Source organism: Spinacia oleracea, chromosome 5, assembly GCF_020520425.1.
Source record: "Spinacia oleracea cultivar Varoflay chromosome 5, BTI_SOV_V1, whole genome shotgun sequence".
Classification (NCBI taxonomy): domain Eukaryota; kingdom Viridiplantae; phylum Streptophyta; class Magnoliopsida; order Caryophyllales; family Amaranthaceae; genus Spinacia; species Spinacia oleracea.
This window is the reverse complement of record NC_079491.1, coordinates 58,472,306-58,488,325: the sequence shown is the minus strand read 5'-3', so window position 1 is coordinate 58,488,325 and position 16,020 is coordinate 58,472,306. Positions and strand designations below refer to the sequence as shown.

The following is a 16,020-nucleotide window of genomic DNA, read 5'->3' as shown; positions in this document are numbered from 1 at the left end:
TTGACCCAATTGCCTTTTTGTCCTTGGGTAACAATGTGAGATCCCAAGTGTCATTGCTGTCAAGAGCTTGGATTTCCTTATCCATAGCTTGAATCCAGTGTTCACTGGTTTTAGCTTGATTGTAATGTGTAGGATTAGAAGAATTAGTACACACAGAAAATGCAAGTGATTCCCAGGTATCAAAATCATGCAAGGCTAAATTAAGTAACCAATTTGGATCTTCTGCCAGATTAGAGTTAACAGAAAATGAGAGTGACTCACTTTCATCTGATTGATTCACAATATCCCTATGAGGAACATATCCACCCACAAAATCTTTGAGAGTAGAAGATGGTTTGATGATTCTAGTAGAATGCCTGACAACAGGTGCAGAATCAATAGTAGGATTTGAAGGTGGTTCAAGATGATCAGTAGATAAAGTATGATTTGAGACTGGTAAAGAAGAACCAGAATTATGAGAAATAGGAGAATGATTAAGTGGAGAAATGTTGATAGAAGTAGAAATAGAAGGAGAAGTATGTAGTGGAGGAGAGGAAAGAAAATTGTCAGAATCAGTAGATTCAGTAGTTTCAGAAGGTTGTGTGTTTGACAGATCATAATCAAGACCAAACTGAACAAGAGAAGGAGAAGATATAGAACTTGTGATGGATGAAGTGGACAAATTATAAGGAAATATTGTTTCAAAGAAAGTTACATCGCTTGAAACAAAAACAGAATGAGAATCAAGATCATAAAGTTTGAAAGCCTTATAGCCAGCTGGATATCCTATGAAAATACACCTCCTTGTTCTGGAATCAAATTTATCCCTTTGAATTTGATTATTATAAGCAAAAGACAAGGAACCAAACACCCTCAGAGTGTCATACTTAGGTGGTTGTTGGAACAAAACCTCAAATGGTGATTTCCAGTTTAAAACCTTAGTGGGAATTTTATTTATCAAGTGAGTAGCAGTAAGAACACATTCACCCCAAAACTTCTTGGGAAGATTAGCATGAAATCTCAATGATCTGGCAATCTCAAGTAGACTTCTGTGTTTTCTCTCAACCCTACCATTTTGCTGTGGGATATAGGGTACACTTTTCTCATGAATAATACCCTTATCAGCAAATAAAGTTGTACATGAAGTTTTTACAATTTCAGTACCATTGTCTGATCTGATTCTCCTGACTCTAGTGTGAAACTGAGTCTCAACCATGGATAAGAAATTGGCTATAACCCTTTCAACCTGAAGTTTATTGTGAAGAAGATATGTCCAGGTTGTTCTGCTATGATCATCTAAAATGGTTAAGAAATAGGAGGCATCATCCAGATTTCTCACTTTATATGGACCCCACAGGTCTAAGTGTATCAGATCAAAGCATGCATCAGCTTTATTTATACTAATAGCAAAAGGTAACTTGTGCTGCTTAGCTTTACGACACACAACACAGTTATATTCAGAAAATCCTTTACAACACTCAGCATCAATACATTTCATTTTGGACAAAGATGGATGTCCTAGTCTAGCATGAAGCATATGGATTTTATTTGCTACTGAAGTCTTAGCTTGAGCATTACTAGTAGCTGTCTTATGTGATAACATATCAACATTAGTATTGGGGACATTTTCTACTGTATTACAGCTTTGTGGTTGAAGGGTGATACCTTTGGAAGAACCAGCATGGGAGGGTAGAACAAAATAGTACAATCCATTTGTCCTTTTTCCAGCACCAAGCAACTCATGGCTAGCAGGGTCCTAGAAAGTGTATCCAGTTCCATTAAATAAAACTTGAACACCAAAATGTTCTATCAACCTACCAACAGATAGAAGGTTATGCTTGAAACCCCTAACCAACAGCACATTATGCAGAACCAATTGGTTGCTTAAAACAGTGTCTCCTATGGTGTCTACAGCTAGTTGAGAGCCATCAGGAAGACCAACTTTGATAGGATTAGTTAGATTTCTGATGTTGGTTAAGATAGTGTCATCATAAGTCATATGATCACATGCACCAGAATCTACTATCCATAAACATTCATCATGCATTTTAGTCACAGCACAGTTAAAAGAGTGGGAAATTATACCTGCATAATTGGCATAAGAACAATGAGCTCCACTTGTCTTAGTACTCTGTGCTTGTTTGCCTTTCATCACTTTCATAACTTCTTGGCAAATAGCATTCAGCATTTCATTGTTCATCATCCCATTGTCATTGTCTGTGTTACCCAAGGGTTCATCATCAGTGTCAGCAGTGTAATTAACATGTGCTGCAAGTCTGTTTCCAGTGGTGCCATTGCTCTTAGAAGCTTTGATAGAGTTGTACCACTCAGGATAGCCAATGAGCTTGAAGCATTGATCAGCTGTATGTCCCTTCCCTTTCAATGAGTACAGATTCGATTCATCTTTTCCTTTTTAATTTCTTTCCAATCTTTCTTTGCTGGACCAGCATTATACTTCTGAAACTGTGATTGCACCCCTCTATGAGCTTGAGCAGCCATAGCACCGCTATTCATAGCAGTACAGTCAGTATTACCACCATTCAATTCCTTTTGTTTCTCAATTTGTTGAGTAATTGAGAATACTTTGTTGATACTAGGTAAGGGATCCATGGACAGAACATTAGTCACAGTACTGTCAAATCCACCATTCAGTCCAAGTAGAAACTGCATCATTTTATCTTCTTCTTCTTCAAACTCAGCAATCTTCTTCAGAAACTGACAGCTACACTGCATCATAGCACCACATGTGCAGCTAGGAAATGCTCTTAAATTTTGCATTTCATCCCACAATTTCTTCAGTTTCCCATAGTAAGTAACAATAGTCATGTTTTGCTGAGTTAAATTTTCAATTTCTTTCTTCAATTGGTAAATCAGTGGACCATTAGACTGGCCAAACCTCTCATTCAATTCACGCCACAAATCAACAGCAGTATCAATATAACCAAAATCATCTGCTAATTCATGATTCATTGAACTCAATATCCAGCTAACCACCGTGAAATCAGCATGTTTCCATTTCATGTATTCTTTGTGATTCACAACAGGTTTTGTTATCTCACCATTGATAAATCCTTCTTTGTTCTTAGCTACTAAAGCACGTTTAACATTTCTACTCAATCTCATAAAATTCACACCAGTAAATATAGCAGCAACTAATGAAGAGGTTGGATTATCTGAATTAGCAATGAAAAACGGATCACAGTTATCAGTGTTACCTCCATTGTTGTTGTTGTTGTGCGAATTATCACTCTCAGAATCTTGGATTGCCATTTCTAATGATCAAATCACTCGAACAATTGATGAAGAATATCGCAGCTTATCGCAAGAAATTTCGCAATCACACTCGTGAATTGCAAGAAAATTTCGCAACAAAATTCCTGCTATCAGATACTCCCAGCTTTGATTCAAAAACAGATCGAATTTATCTCAAATTGAGCAAACCTCAATCTCAAATCAGAGATTCTTGCTCTGATACCATGAAGAAACTCAAACCAATTTGGGAGAATTTGAGAAACAACAGAATTCTGTTATTGAATTGTATTCTCACACAACTGAAATAAGCCAGCATACTTGTTTTTATATACAAGGTGTGATGCCACCTCAGCTAACAACCTAACTGAATGAGTAACTAACTCATATTATAAAATATAAATAAATAAAAGTAACCACTAGTTCCTATAATAACTTGATTCTAATTTATTTTGACGTGTTTGTGTTTATTAGAATTATTATGAAAAAAAATCAATTTGGTGTCGTTAGTAATGTTGTGCATGAATAATTTGATTTTAAGTCACGACTCTGTTTTAAAACATAAGGTTACTTTGATTTTTAAAAATGGTTATTATATCTAAGAAAATTGGAGTTTAATTTACTATAGTTACAATGTGAATAATAAAGGTCATTAGTAGGTAATCAAATTCAGTTGCATTGACCAAAATTCATATGGAATCGACTGACTGTTCCAAAACATAGATTTTTTATATGGTTGGCATTTCTAAAGAATACGAAAGAAAAGTTGGTGAACATTGGTGTATGTACAGATGATAAGTGCGTCATTTGTGATAATGAGACAGAGTCTCATATGCATCTATGTTCTAATGTTGTTATAGTATGAGATGTCGTAATGCCGTAAAGCTTTGGTGTGGCGTCAAGTCAAATGGCCAAAACCTTCAGAGTGTGCTAAGGTGGATTGACATGAAAAACTATGGCTCCAAATTCAGAATATCGGTTTGGATTGTGGTTGTGTCTGGCTTTGTTTACTGCATTTGGAGGACAAGGAACGATGATTTTTGGTCCCAAAGTGTACATACGGTTGAGCATACTGTAAAGAAGATACAAAGCATAGTGAAAGATAGAGTATATAGTGTTTTTCCTAAAAAGGTAAGTATTAAAGATAGTGAGTGGTTTAGAAATCTGTAATTTTTTGGCTTTTTCTTTTGAGCTGCTAGGTAGTGTAGCTGTGTCCTTTCTCCTAGTGGAGGAGGACATTCTAGATGGTTTTCTTCCTAAAAGTTAGACTTGGTTGGTATAGCTTTTGATGAGAGTTTCAATATATCTTACTTATAAAAAATAAAATAATAAAAAAAGGTCACTATGAATTTAAAATGCATACTAGAGCAAATTGTTGACTTTAGGTCCACAATAATATCCAGGTCCAAGCAAGAATAACCCTAAATATAGCTTTCGATTTCATGTTCGAAATAAAACTTTATTATCTCTCATTTGGAGAGTTTATTTACTTATTTATTGGGTTACATCAACGCATTTATTGGGTTTTACCTCTCTTCTTGTGAGTATTTGGGGCTATGTTTTTAATTTCTCATGAAAAGTTGATTTATTGATAAAAAAAAATTATAGTGTAACTAATAAAGGGTAATAAGGGTATATTCGTAATTGTACTATTGTACAATATCTATACCTAGTATTTAAAAACCCAAACCACATCTGCCACATGTCATCTTTTCTTTTATAAAATCCTAACCAATCCTGCCACGTGTCATTTTGTATTTTCACCAAAATTTTCTCCCTTTTCCCCTTTATTCATTTCCCCATTTTCAGCCTCCCCTCATCTTCCATGATCCCATCCCCTTCATATTCTTCCTTCACCCTTCAAATCAAATGCCCATTTAATTGAGATACCTTCAACCATTAATTAAATTCACTTCTCAATCCATCTACCCTCTAACCGTTTTCAGCAAATAAAGTGACATTGAAACCATGAATTGATTCATACAAGGTAATGAATTCTTTCTTAATTCTTCATTTTCCTTAATTTACTTTTGACCGTTTTCATCAATTGAATTAATTAATAGAATACTAAATAAATAGTTGATTTGAAACGGCTGTGGTTTTATGGTAGTTGATCAAATAAGGTATCATACCCATATTTGATCTTAATTCTATATTTATGTGTGAATTTTAATATTTGTATAAATATAGGCGGAGTTGCGGTGGAGATGAAGGTTGTTAGGAGGAGAGAGCCGTCTAAAGCGATTACTATGGGGAAAAGTGGGTCTGGTCAGCAGAGTTATGGCATTGGGGTTTTGACGAGGTTGCTGAGGTCTAAAGTTTCCGCCACCACCATCGCAACTGGTGTTGGAGATGGATGTCTGAATTTTGCAGAGCATTGGAATAGTGTCACTGCCTTGAGCCTTTGTGGGTGTGGCATCACTGTAAGTATTAGGGGTGCTTATGAGCTCCCCGAACTCGCGAGCTACTCGAACCCGACTCGGTCAAAGCTCGGTCAAAACTCGACTCGAATCAGCTCGACTCGAGCTCGAGATCGACTCGAAAATTTAACGAGTCGAGTCGAGAAACTTGATACTCGACTCGAAAAGCTCGAGAAGCTCGAATTATATATACATAATAAAAACTGTTATAAAAATATAAATGTTTTATTTTATCATTTTTATTCATCATTTTATGTTTTTTAATTCTTTAATAAAAATATTTTTTTTCTTCCTAAAATGGATGAATAAGTTATTAAGGACAAAAAAAAAATCTAATTCGTCCATATGGATTACACTATTTGGCAGTCAAAATGTCTTCTACCGTTACTCCAACGTTGGTACATAAATAAGGGAGGAAAGAAGGAAATAAGTATATTCATTTTGTCCCACATGGGTAAATAAGTGAGGGAGGAAAGAAGAAAATGTTATATTAACTTTGTCCCACATTGGTGAATAAGTGAGGGAGGAAAGGGGAAAAGGGTTATAAGTATTACTCTTTGAGTATGAAAGTGTACAAATCACTTCCATTGGGCTTTCATTTGGGCTAATGGATATATTGATTTGGGGTATAAACTTACTTTTTATAAGATTTAAATTTGATTTAAGTCGAATTTAAGCTCAATTTTGGGTTTTCAAGTCGATTACGAGTTGAGTTTTAGCTCGAGTGCTTGTGTTTTCGAGCTGAGTTCGAGTCGAGTTCAAGCCGAGTTCGAGCTTGAGTTTAGTTTTGGAGCTCGGCTTTGAGTTTTCGAGCTGATTTCGAGCCGATTTCGAGTCAAGTTCGAGCTCGGGTTTAGTTTTCGAGTTCGAGTCGAGTTTGAAAATTTTAGGCTCGCGAGTTTTCGAGTCGAGTCGAGTTTGACTATGAGTTTTCGAGTTCGAGTCGAGCTTAGCCAAACTCGAGCTCGACTCGGCTCATTAGCATCCCTAGTAAGTATGCTTCATGAATCTATTTTCTCTATCCGCACTTGGCAATCAATTGAAATACTAGGCGAGATACTGGAGAGTGAGGTCATTTGGTTAATGCAATTGAAACTACTTCAATTTTACTAAAATTCACAACTTTATTTTTTTAAGGACAGATCATATGGTTTTTACTGGCAACCAGAATGGTCTGAAGGAAAGGGAAGTTTGGTTGTCAGGTATGAATAATACAGCTGACACTCTTCTGGTAGATGGTGCTTGGAAGAAGAATAAGAAAACAGGAAATGTTAGGACAACTGTTGGATGGGTTCCCACAATGCCTTGCAGTCTTAATTAAGCTCTTGCTGTATTGAAGGGTCTAAAACATGCTAAGCAAAGAAGAATTACAAATATTGTGTTAGGAGTTGAAGAATGGAAGAGGTGAGCACTGATCTTTTGTTTGTTTGTAATAACTACCAAAAAAAATTACTTGCTTTTAAGTTTTTTCCCCATCGTGTTAGATCAAAGCTCCATGGTACTTATTTGGATTACACAACAACAGACAATGGAATCTAGAATGAGCCGTCTCAATGAATTGAAGACAGAGATGCTGACGCAATTTGGAAGATTTTTGTATACTTTAAAATTTCATTGCAAAAGCATACTTATACTTTTGCGGCATCTAGGTTATAGAGAAATGTGTATACTAAACTATTAATGGTAGTGGGCTTTAGCCCACCCAAATGCTTAATAAATACTCCGTATTTTTTGGGGGTAAACAAAATACATGTATTGGAAAAATATGATCCACATGCCTATGAAGTATTTACATGAAGTACATTCTTATAAATAGTCCGTTCGTAGAACGGGCCAAAAACTAGTTATTATATAATATGAGTTCCAGACATCCGTATTAGGGTAGAAGTATCATTATATAATAATATCGTATAGTAGTACAAGTATGAGTTACCCTTATTATCCTCTATTAGTTATACCGGATGTCAATTCTACGTCTACAATCAATAGAATCGAACTTAATTTAATCTCAAAACTACAACAAATCAAAAGACCCCCCGTAATTGTATCAAACAACGATGTGATAGATGGTATTCATCATTGTCAGATCTCATCCATACGACCGTGGCTAGAATTTTGCTTGATCCAACTGTCTTGTATTTTTTTAGTTTTGTCGTATGACTATTTTATTAATGAACGAATTTTACCTTAAAAAAAACAAATCTTAAATGAATTTGGTTAGTCCAGGGAAACTTCAAAATTTCATCAAGGATATTAAAGGTCTTAATCCAACATTTTGAAATACAGAATAACAAACATATTGAGGAACACAAATAAAGCAGCATATTAGATTGCGAATGTTAGCCATTTATGGTGCATTCTATTCACCTGATTTTCACCTATATTTCCTGAATTTATCAAAACTTATATTAGTTATAAATTTTATTTGAGCCGCCTTATCTTATCTAAACTTATTAAAACTCATTTTAGTTATAAATGAAACTTGGATAACCCTTATTTTTTTCTTGAACTTATCTTTTCTGAACTTATTTTTCCTGAAATAAGTAATACTAAGGTGATCATAACAAAACCTTAGTTAGCACTAGTTAGTGTGTGTGTAGAGGAAGTATATATATATATATATATATATATATATATATATATATATATATATATATATATATATATATATATATATATATATTATATATATATATATATATATATATATATATATATATATATATATATATATATATATATATATATATATATATATATATATTATATATATATATATATATATATATATATATATATATATATATATATATATATATATATATATATAGGGGAGGGATCCGGTGAGAACACCTCCTTATGTAAGAACACTTCTTATGGTGAGAACACTTTTACACTCTCTATGTTCTATATTTATTCAACAATGTTCTAAACTTTCAAACTCATGTTCTAAATTTATTCAACGATGTTCTAAATTTATTTAACCATATTCTAAATTGGTTCAACCATATTCTAAATTTATTCAAGCATGTTTTTAATTTTATTCAACCATATTCTAAATTTTTAACTTCATGTTCTAGATTAATTCAAGCATGTTCTAAAATTATTCAACCATGTTCTAAATTTTTAACCTCATGTTCTAGATTAATTCAAGCATGTACTAAATTTGTAAGCTCATGTTTTTAATTTTATTCAACCATATTCTAAATTTTTAACTTCATGTTCTAGATTAATTCAAGCATGTTCTAAAATTATTCAACCATGTTCTAAATTTTTAACCTCATGTTCTAGATTAATTCAAGCATGTTCTAAAATTATTCAACCATGTTCTAAATTTGTAAGCTCATGTTCTAAATTTATTCAAGCATGTTCTAAATTTATTCAACGATGTTCTAAATTTATTAAATGATGTTCTAAATTTATTCAACGATGTTCTAAATTTATTCAACGATGTTCTAAATTTGTTCAACCATGTTCTAAATTTATTCAAAAATGTTCTAAATTTATTCAACAATGTTCTAAATTTAGAACATGAGAATGTAGTCAACACATATACATGTATACATGTTCTAAACTTTTAAGCTCATGTTCTAAATTAATTCAAACATGTTCTAAAACTATTAAACATGTTATAAAATTATTCAAGCATGTTCTAAATTAATTCAAGCATGTTCTAAATTTATTCAATCATGTTCTAAATTTTCAAGTTCATGTTCTAAATTTATTCAAGCATGTTCTAAATTTATTAAATGATGTTCTAATTTTTTTCAAGCATGTTCTAAATTTATTCAAGCATGTTCTACATTTATTTAAACATGTTCTAAATTCATTCAAACATGTTCTAAATTTATTCAAGCATGTTCTAACTTTATTAAATGATGTTCTAATTTTTTTCAAGCATGTTCTAAATTTATTCAAGCATGTTCTAAATTTATTCAACCATGTTCTACAATTATTTAAACATGTTATGAATTTGAAAAACTCTCTCGAAAACCCCGAATCTAACGCCTAACTCGTCTTTAGTTTCGGCTCTTCAATCTACCTTGTCGGCGATCTTACCACCTCATCCATCCTTCGTCCAACTAAGCTCACCTTGCCTCCGGCATTCCATGGTTTGAGGATTTGGAATTGGAATTTAGAACATGAATCTGGATAAATTTCGGATTAATTTAGAACATGAATTCGGATAAATTGACTGATATTAGAATCAAAGAAATCAATTGATTTTAGAATCTCAGAAAACGAAATCGATTGATTTAAAATTGAAGAAACCGAAATCGAAGAATCTAAGAATCAAAGAAACCTAAATTGAAGAATCAAAGAAACCTGAGAGAAATCAAAATCAAAGAAATCTTACAGAAATCGAATTCGAAATGGAATCACCATAAGTTATTCGCAATCTGATTTGCGGACCACAACCACCGCCACCACCATATTTTGTTCGAACTCCGATTCACGAACCACCACCAACGCGACCGGTGACGAATTTCTGCGAGCAGCGGCGAGCGTCGTGAGGAAAGTAGAAGCGGCAGCGAGAGGAGAGAAGAAGCGGCGGCGTAGAGGAGAGAAATAGCGGCGGCGATAGGAGAAAGAAACAACGGCGAGAGGAGAAAGAAACGGCGGCGAGAGGAGAGAAGAAGCGGCGGCGAGAGGAGAGAAGAAGCGGCGGCGAGAGGAGAGCACAATCGGCGGCGAGAGGTAAGCAGCGGCGGTGCTAGCGGCGGCGGCGATTGGTGGTGGTGTTCGAATAGGAGAGAGAGGGGAGTTGAAGAGAGAGAAAGATTGCCAGAAAATCAGAAATATTGGGGGAAAAAAACGTGAAAAAACAATTATATTGGTTTATTTGTTTATAAAAATTACGAAAATGCCATTATAGAAAGTGTTCTCACTGTATGGAAGTGTTCTCACCGTAAGGAGGTGTTCTCACGAGAGCCTTCCTCTATATATATATATATATATATATATATATAGGGTCACCCTCAAATGAGCAACGCTCAGATTGTGCAGGGGTGTGCATGGTGCTCTTGGTGCACCTGTCCCAAAACGCACATAAATAACAATAATACGCAACAAAAATAAAAACCGCAAAAAAAAAGAACATTAACAAAAGAACATTAACAAAAAGAACATTAACAAAAAGAACACTAATATTGACAAATCAGATAAAAAGTACAAATATAAAAAGCAGTTATATTTTTTCTTGTTCTTTAAAGTTCTAGAAATGTTCTTTTCCAACCAATTTACAGTATGTTCTAATTAAAAAATAAAACGACGAACCTTTGATGAACTTTAAAACCAGATTTATAATTTTTCTTGTTCTTTTAAGTTCTGGAAATGTTATTTTCCAACCAATTTATGTTCTAATTAAAAAATAAAACGACGAACCTTTGATGAACTTTAAAACCAGATCTATATTTTTTCTTGTTCTTTTAAGTTCTGGAAATGTTCTTTTTCCACCAATTTATGTTCTAATTCCGTTATTTTATTTATCAAAAGATATCTGAAAACAACACTATAAATATGTAAATGAAGGAAATAATGCCCTTGGTCCAAGTATGCATTCAATGTTAAGTCTAATAAATGCGGTTCAGTATTAATTAACAAGTTAATAATTCAGTGAGATCAAGTGAGCTGAATGCCTAGCTAGAGGCCGCTTCAGTTCAAGTGGAATTAATGATATTAATCCACAGCTTACTCTTGACTGAACCCGTAGGGTCACACAAATAGTACGTAAACGGATCAAGTATTTAATGGCATTAAATACTCCAACTATGGATATTCGGAATCGACGGATCTTGGTTTCAGTGGGAGCTGAGATCGTCACAGGCAAGAAATGAATACTCCGGAAACGATGATATTGCCGGAAACGGAAATATGGATCGTATCGGAAATATAAATATTATCCAAGTCGTAGATGTTGCCGGAAACGGAAACATGGTACGTATCGGAAAATATTATCGGAAATAGAAATATTGCCGGAATCGGAAATATTGCCGGAAACGGAAATATTGTCTGAATCGGAAATATTATCGGAATCGGAAAATAATTCCGGAAACGGAAATATTAAATATTTGTTCGAAACGGAAATTAATTCCGGAATCGGAAATATTAAATATTGTTCGTATCGGAAATGAATTCCGGAATCGAGAATTTAATCGGAAGCGCATCGTACGAATTAGCATCGGACGAGGCCTGCCAGACGAAGGCCCAGCACGAAGCCGGGCCATCGCCCAGCAAGCCAAGCGCAACAACCACACGCCAAGCATGCGACCAGGCCCAGCGCAAAAGCCAGGCCCAGCCGAAGCTTGGGCGCGCGCGCGGGGCTGCGACGAGTGGGCTGGCGCTGTGCGTGGGCCGCAAGGCCTGCGTGCGGTGCTAGCGTATTACTCGAAGTGTGTTACTCGAATCCTAAAGCGTATAGAATTCGTTTAATGATTAAATTCCTAATCCTAAAAGATAAATTAATTAAATAAGAGTTCCACTAGGATTCTAATTTAATTAATTCGTATCCTAGTAGGATTCCAATTCTCTTTCCATACCCCTATAAATATGTGGCATGGGTTCACAATTTATAACGAGTTTTCAAGTATTCAAAGTGAGTTTTTGAGAGAAAAATTCAGTCACATACCTTGCCTAAAAGTGCCGAAATTATTAGTACCTTAAGGCCGATTCTAGTTGGTCAATCTTAAGGCGGATCCGGACGTGCTGTGGACTATCTACGGAGGGACGACACTTGGAGTCCTAAAGACTTGTTCTTGTTCGGTTCGGGCGCAGCTAGGGAAGGCACGCAACAAAGAGTATGCTTCTAGACTATGCTATATGATTATGTGTAAATAATATGTATTCCTGGCTTAATGGTTGTTTCCGCATGATTTATGAATTGTCATATGTATCATAATCTAACAGTGGTATCACGAGCCTCTTATTATTTTCATAATCTAAATTGCATGAACATGGTTAAATATTACAAATTTGCAAGAATTAAAAGGGGTGATTAATTTTCGTAATTGTTAATTAATTGCAAATTGCATTTATTTAATTATACGTACGCAGTTTTTCGGCAGTTTCTTCGTTACTCATCCAAATCGAGTGATTTTTTTGTCAATTCCGCATGTAAAAGGCATTCTAAAATTTTGACAAAAAATATATTTTTCGGCCGAACCCAGAATTCTCAAATTCGAAGCCTAACTATGACTTTTCGAAGGTTTTAGTTTTTCGAATGCAAAATTTCGTAAATTTAAGATGTTAAATTAAATATTTGCGATTCTTGTTGATAAATCTTGAATTTTTGATTGACCTACTGTATATGTTTAACAAGTTTGAATGCATAGCCTTGTTAATTATGCAATCTAATTTGTAATTATGATTAATTTGTTGAAAATTAGAATAATTTAGAATTAATTTGATTTTCATAATTAATTATAATTTAATTAGATACCTATGATTAAAAATCACCATAAAAATTGTAAATTTATGATATATTTAATATTTTAATGACCTAGACTTGAATCCATGTTAATCGGAAATCAATTGAATAATAAATTTTCGATTTTTCGCCCTAAAATTATGAAATTAATATTAATTTATTAATTTGTCATTAATTTTAAATATAAATTTTTTAAATTTTATGCGATTCGTTCATATAACTTGCACGCACAAAGCAATGGACGCTACGTGTTACCCTTAAGGGGTGTTGTATAGTGCGGGCATGTGACGACGAGCAAGGGAGCTCGTCGCCCATGCGGCACGAATGCAATGAGCAAGGGCATGGTGCACGAGCACAAGGCAGCAGCCCTGCCTTGTGACGTGGGCTATGAGCAATGGAGGAATGGGCATGGGCGAAGGCAAGGCACGACAGTCGCGTGTGGGCAGCAAGCGAGCTGCGCCACAACGCGCACTGCCTCGCGCAAGCGCGCGCAGCCTCGTGCGTAGCGAGCGCAAGCTCGCGTGCCACGAGTGCTGCGCCCAGCGTCGATGCTGCGCGCAGCGAGCGCTGGCTCGCACCAAGCGAGCGCTAGCAAGCGCGCACAGCATGCGCTGGCGAGCGCACGAAGCGAGCGCTGGCCCGCGTGCAGCGAGCGCTGGCGCGCGCGCAGCGAGCACATGCTCGCGTGCATCGAGCGCTGGCGCGCGCGCTGCGAGCACCAGCTCGCGCGATGGCTTGCGAAGGGTAGAAGCAGCAGCTATGCGACGCAGCGCATGGGCTGCGCGCACATGGCCAGCGATGGCTGTGTGCGTGTGGCCCATGGGCGTGTGATGCGTGAGGTGTTTGCGTTGCGATTAGATCGTTTTGAAATTATAATTTGAAATTTTCAGTTTACGTAATTTTAATTAATTTTAAAATTAATAATTTAAATTATTTTCTTGGATTTTAATTTTGAATATTGTAATTATAATAAATTTTATTTATTCTAATTATTTTACTAAAATTAAAATCATGAATTAATTTAAATACTACTGAAATTAAATTAAACTTTTTGGATTCAATTATAAATTTATATGAGCTTTAAATTTTAATTAAATTTGTATGTTTCCGGTTAGACTAGAAATACATTTTTATGTTTAAAATTAGTAAAGCATATGAATTTATTGGTTTAAGTGGGAGCGCTTTTAGTCATAAACTCTTGATTAGGTCTACAAATCCTTAAGGTTAAAACAACTTGATTAGAATTAATAAGGACTGAATAATTGGTAGATTATTAGTGACCTTGATTAATTGCTGCAAATGTTTACGTGATGCATAATGTGTTTTACTAACCAGCTATGTGGGCCATTCATGATAATGAATGGGTGAATGGTATATATTGTATATGTACTGTTTTGCAGGTTATGAAGTGACTAGTATGGCCCAAATAGGATAGAAAATATGGTCTGCGTACCATTAATTTGAATGTAATTGGTCTAAAGTACCAAAGTTGTTTTTCAATTCAAATATGGTCTGCGTACCATCAAATAGTTGTAATTAGTTTTAATTATAGCTTATCCTATTTGAAGAAAATGGTGCCTCCCACGGAGATTTTCAAGACGGACTTTGAAGTTGAAGCTTCAAGATGAAGTCGGGCCATACTAGATCACATTTATCTTATGCATGCTTTAAGTTATTTATTGCTTTAAATATGTCTTAATTATGCATGAGATTGTGGCTTGATTATGTTGCATGATTAAGGATTTTAGTTCACTTAAAATCTAACCAACACAGTAAAAGCCTTAAAGTTCCAAACTTAAAAATTGAGTTATAAGGTGCCATGCCAAAATATACACTTGCTTGGATATCCTTTACATCAATCTAGTAATAGTTTTCGCTCAGCGAGGTGTTACTTATTGGTCCTAAAGGGGCAAGGTACACAAATAATTGTGAGTACATGTTAGTTTTGGTGAAACTCAACGATATAAGTAAGGAGTCCTTTTATGTCGTGGCAAAATCGATAGGTTTACCTAATAAGTTCTTAGACGTACCTATCAACCAAGAATAGTTTCTAGACTATTAGCAAAAGGCTTTTGCTTACCTAAGATGTTTTAGGATTAAGTCGACAAACTGTGCTTAGTTCTTCAATGATTTTAGGATCTTGGAATCATTTTATTCACACCTGCCGGAACACATAACTTGAATAAAATGCTTAATAAACATTGAATTATGCATGTATGCTAGAATTTAAGTTTATTAAGAGAAACTGTGAATGGTTATTTATTTGTTTATTCTTTTCAATTGTAGTTTTTAATATGGCAAACAACAATTCATTCAACATTCGATCAATTCTCGAAAAGGAGAAGTTGAACGGGAAAAACTTCCTTGACTGGCAAAGGAACTTGCAAATAGTTCTTATCCAGGAAGAAAAGGAGTATGTCCTAGAAGAGGCGATGCCCGAAGCCGCAGGCGACGGGGTCACTCAGGCAACCCTCAATCGTTGGATTGATGCCAACAAGGATGTGAAATGTCTAATGCTCGCCACCATGAGTGCGGATCTGCAGAAAACGTTCATCAACTCAGATGCTTTCACAATCATCAGTGAGTTGAAGAACATGTTCCAAGATCTGGCTCGAGTCGAAAGATTCGAGACTCATAGGCAAATTCTTGAGACCAAGCTTAAGAAAGGCGAGCCCGTAAGTCCACATGTTCTCAAAATGATTGGACTCATTGAGAATATGAGTCGGCTGGATCAGCAATTTTCTCAGGAAATGGCTATAGACACCATCCTCCATTCTCTTCATAGCGGGTATGATCAGTTCAAACTGAACTACAGTATGAATAGTCTGGACAAAACGCTCATTGAGCTTCACGGTATGCTGAAGACCGCTGAAAAGACGCTCAAAAGTGATAAGCAGGATGTGCTTATGGTGCGTGGGGGCAAGTTCAAGAAATCTGGAAAGAAGA

General features: G+C 35.2%; 1 long non-coding RNA gene across 2 annotated transcripts; it reads left to right on the top strand.

Moving 5' to 3' along the window:
* Positions 1-4,990: 4,990 nt before the first annotated feature.
* On the top strand, positions 4,991-7,468 carry LOC130460836 (uncharacterized). Of its 2 annotated transcripts, none has more exons than XR_008920975.1 (4): positions 4,991-5,215; positions 5,419-5,651; positions 6,786-7,052; positions 7,133-7,468. It is a non-coding gene; the product is annotated as an uncharacterized lncRNA (long non-coding RNA). The 2 variants fall into 2 exon arrangements; XR_008920974.1 differs by having other exon boundaries at positions 6,791-7,052; positions 7,133-7,467.
* The last annotated feature ends 8,552 nt before the right edge of the window (positions 7,469-16,020 follow it).